The sequence below is a fragment of the Amia ocellicauda genome, chromosome 16 (genome assembly GCF_036373705.1).
Source record: "Amia ocellicauda isolate fAmiCal2 chromosome 16, fAmiCal2.hap1, whole genome shotgun sequence".
NCBI classification, from domain to species: domain Eukaryota; kingdom Metazoa; phylum Chordata; class Actinopteri; order Amiiformes; family Amiidae; genus Amia; species Amia ocellicauda.
In genome coordinates, this window is record NC_089865.1 from 28,615,983 (window position 1) to 28,620,525 (window position 4,543).

At 47.3% G+C, this 4,543-nt stretch overlaps 1 non-coding gene across 1 annotated transcript; it reads left to right on the forward strand.

Annotated features, from left to right (window-relative positions):
* Window positions 1–1,876: 1,876 nt before the first annotated feature.
* Window positions 1,877–1,948, forward strand: trnaw-cca (transfer RNA tryptophan (anticodon CCA)). Its single transcript has one exon. It is a non-coding gene; the product is annotated as a tRNA-Trp (tRNA).
* Window positions 1,949–4,543: the final 2,595 nt, after the last annotated feature.

Genomic DNA, 4,543 nt, shown 5'->3' on the forward strand with positions numbered 1-4,543 from the left:
GAGGTCCCGGGTTCAACACCCGATGAGCCCGTCTGGCCTGCCCCTTCTCTGTTTTGCGGTCCCTGGACAGGTCGCTCTCTGTGGGAGTCTGGGTCCTCTTCGTAAATGCAGGGCTTTTGACCTCAGATGCTGTTGCCAGTGTTTTCTTCTCTTTGAAACAAATGTGTATTATACAGGTTTTTGTTGTTGTTGTTGAGGAGCAGGGGCACATCTAGTGTATTGTGGAGGAGAGGAAAGAAATGTGGTTTTCCGGCTTGTTATGGAGACCTTTGCTGAACGTGTACACCTGAGCTGCACCGAAGGAGATGCATTCTTTTGAGTTTTTTGTGGTCCTGCTGGACCATGCTCTCCGTGCTGTCTCACTGGGGGAGCGGTTACTGTTCTAGATAGACACGTCAGCACCACAGTCCATGGTATTTGTCAAAGAGTGTAGGTTTCCCGGTCTGCCTCAAGCAGGTATGCCCTTGCCAAGGAGAGGTTGTGAAGCCGCTCCTTCAGTTGGCTCGTTGGCGTAGGGGTATGATTGTCACTTGTTGTTCTCTCCCTCAGAGGGAGGTAGATCAGCTATGTGCGGTGCCAGAGCTGCTGATATCATGTTCTCCGGTGTCCCGCTCCGTTTTGGTTTTCGGTGCCTTGCTGCGCGCCGCTCTCGGCCAGGGTATTCTCAAATCTATTGAGTTGTTTGCGGTCCTGCCGGACCATGCTCTCCGTGCTGTCTCACTCGGGGAGGGGTTACCTTTCTGGATAGACACGTCAGCACCGCAGTCCATGGTATTAGTCAAAGAGCGTAGGTTTCCCGGTCTGCCTCAAGCAGGTACGCTCTTGCCAAGGAGAAGTTGTGAAGCTGCTCCTTCAGTTGGCTTGTTGGCGTAGGGGTATGATTGTCACTTGTTGTTCTCTCCCTCAGAGGGAGGTAGAACAGCTATGTGCGGTGCCAGAGCTGCTGATAGAATGTTCTCCGGTGTCCCGCTCTGTTTTGGTTTTCGGTGCCATCGCTGCGAGTCCAATCTTGCTGCTTCTTGAATTCCTCAGCAACACAGATGAAACGTTCAAACAATCTTTTCATTTTCATTCGATTCAGTTTGCATTTTACAAAAGAGGCAAAACGTGGAAGTAACTGAACCAGCTTCATCCGGACATTGGGTCATCCGTGGGTTTAAAGTTACGACATGAAAATCAATGAAACGGACTTCCCAGTGCTTTGAGAGTGTAGAAATGACAGTTTGAGTGTTTTTTTTTTAAAGAGATACAAGGTTTGGGAGCAGCCTCTCGCCGGTGGGGATGTAGCTCAGTGGTAGAGTGCATGTATGAGGTCCCCGCGTTCAATCCTCTAGGCCGTCTTTTAACTTAGGAAGTAGTGAAGAAATCGGTAGCCTGGGATTAATCACTGTTCTCGTTTAGGACTTATACGCACTCTGTACCTTCATTCTCAGAGACACACAATGTGTATGCATGCAAAGTGAAAAGTGAAAGAAACGACGAGATGGCAAGCACCCACAGCTGGTCCAATTGGAGTGCCCTCGAAAGGCTAGAGCGTTTTGTTTACGGCACCGTGAACCTCTCGAGCTTCATGTTGACGCACATACGATCTAAAACCCACGTCTTGTCCACGTCTGTAGGTGAAGTCATAGACAGACAGTTGTCAAAGCAAGGGAATTATTGGGCACTGATGCCAGGTGTGATACCTATGAGGTACACGCACTAACAGCGAGCTATAGGCTCTGCTATGCTGAGTGTTGCTTCGTGGATAGAGCGACTATCTCGCTAGTAGTAGTTATCAAGGCATTCCACTGCCTAACCCAACAGAACACACACAAACTTTGGACATCAACATACTTTGAACACCACTGTTTCACGGGACACTGTTTTGACCTGTGACCTCGTGGCGCAACGGTAGCGCGTCTGATTCCAGATCAGAAGGGTGCGTGTTCGAGTCACGTCTGGGTCAGTGTTTTGTACAACGCCAGAGTTGCAATAAAAAGTCCACAAGCGGCAACGTGAATTCACAAAGCACCTAAATGTCACTGATTTTGCCACACTCACACTTGCCATTAGGAACAAAGGAATCTACCTAGCCATGTACTTTGAACTATTGCTGCCACCTGTCCGCTGCGAATGTGCAACTAAAGGTATCTGTTTTGCGTTGACCGGGAATCGAACCTGGGTCAACTACTTGGAAAGCAGCTATTCTTGCCACTATACCACCAACAGTGATGCAGAATGGCCAACCAAAGTCAAATTCCACATGAATGTGATGCCAGCTTTCCGTGCCAGAATGACATCATATTTCCATTTGACAAAGCATAGATGTTTGCGAAAGCGACCATTGGATGCACTTTCCTGTTCATGACTGCGGAGGGAGCTTCTCCATGCAACATAGCAGCTTTTGCATTTCACAATACCATTACCTTTCCTGGCGTAGCATTACATGGAATTGAACACCAGGAAGGAAAGCTAACTGCTCTAGGTGAGGCTTGAACTCACAACCTCGGCATGACACTGCATATTGCTCTATTAGTACCGTGCACTAACCGATTGCACCACAACAGCCGGAAAATTGGTCCAAGAAAGGATGTATAGCCGCATCCCACTGAGTCAGAAGAAAGCCCAGGGAAGTTGGTAGATTGACATGCATCCTTGCTTACCATTTCGAATGCCAGTGTTCCTAGTATTCCACATTAGCCCAATTTGTGAAGGAAAGATATGTGGACAAGATTGACTTTCCTGAGTAACTGTGTGCTAGAAAATGGATGAAAGTTAATAGGATGAACAGTCACAGAAATTCACAAGTCAGCTCTTCACCTTGACACGAAGCCATACATAGACTATTCAAAATCCAGGCCATCTTTCCATACTCAATTTATGAGAAAGGTATGGACCTAACCACACGATTCAAGTACCAGTGTGGGGAAACAAGAGGTGAAGCGCAGCATGTCGGGTGCACCAGCTGGGAATCGAACGCGAGTCACAAGAATGGGAATCTTGTATGATACCACTACACCACTAGCACTGCTGCAAAGTAGCGCTTTTCAGGCTTTCCAATGGAGTGACAGTGATTCCAAAACCTCCATCTCCATCGCTGCAAGTCCAATCTTGCTGCTTCTTGAATTCCTCAGCAACACAGATGAAACGTTCAAACAATCTTTTCATCATTTTCATTAGATTTACTTTGCATTTTACAAAAGAGTCAAAACGTGGAAGTAACTGAACCAGCTTCATCCGGACATTGGGTCATGCGTGGGTTTAAAGTTACGACATGAAAATCAATGAAACGGACTTCCCAGTGCTTTGAGAGTGTAGAAATTACAGTTTGAGCCCCAGGGCGCGAAGCTGTGTGGTGTCGTGGCTGGCAACAGGAGTCTTCTTGGGGTTGTTTCCCTCTCTCCCTCAGAGGGAGGTAGAACAGCTGTGTGTGGTGCCAGAGCTGCTGATAGCATGTTCTCTGGTGTCCCGCTCCGTTTTGGTTTTTGGAGCCTCGCTACGCGCCGCTCTCGGCCAGGGTATTCTCAACTCTTTTGAGTTGATTGCGGTCCTGCCGGACTATGCTCTCCCTGCTGTCTCACTCGGGGAGGGGTTACCATTGTAGCGTTATGTTGGGTGTATTTTGATAAGAGCATTTGGGCTCTGAGCTGAAGCACTGATCTAAAGAAGACCTCCCCCCCCCCAAAGTAATCAGATTTCCTTAACTCATCGGCTTGGAACTGGTTTACATCAAAGTGACAGTTTTGGGGAGGATGGCACCGAGAATAGGCCAAATAGTTTGGAATCCTGCTATGAGATGTCTGGAAAAAGGGGCCTGTAGGTAATAAAAAACTCTTTGAAGTGGACGAGAGCCAAAATTCTGACACAGAGCTACGAACCCGGGCCAACCGGCATTTCCAAAAGATGGCATGGATTGACATCAGTCATAAATCAAAACCCCCTCCAATAGGACACTGGGGGCTGAAACCGAAATCCAATCTCAAAAATTCAAGAACCAATCACCTATTGATCTGACAGACTATAATGAACAGCGCACGTCCTCTCTCTCTCTCTCTCTCACCTGAACAAGAAACTCTCTCTCTCTCTCACCTGAACCAGAAACTCGCTGCCACAGCTCAACCTGTAGCTCTGTTGCCCGAACCAGAACCAGAAACCAACCAAGTCTTTGCCGGCAACAGAAGAGTTAAACTGGGAGAAGGAGATTGAGCCGTACGATGAATTCTTTTAAAGGACATTATTAAATAAATAAATTTGCAAACTGCGCATGCCCGCCTGTACCCACCAGATCAGTGGAGATTTACAGCTGGACAATTGACTAAGTCGACTGTATACGAAAGTGTTCAGTCATTTAAATAGCTATTGAGTCTTAAGAAACTTGACCCTTGGAACAAACAGGGCCCTGCTTTCCTCAAAGACTTTGTCTTCAAGTAACTACGGTGGAACCCTGCTTACAAAGAAGATTTTGTGCACAACCTTGGAGCCTTCAAACCAGTGGAAAATCTGTTTGGAAAAGACTCTACTTTCGCGAAACCCCAACTTCCAGGTGCATCGACTGAGTGGA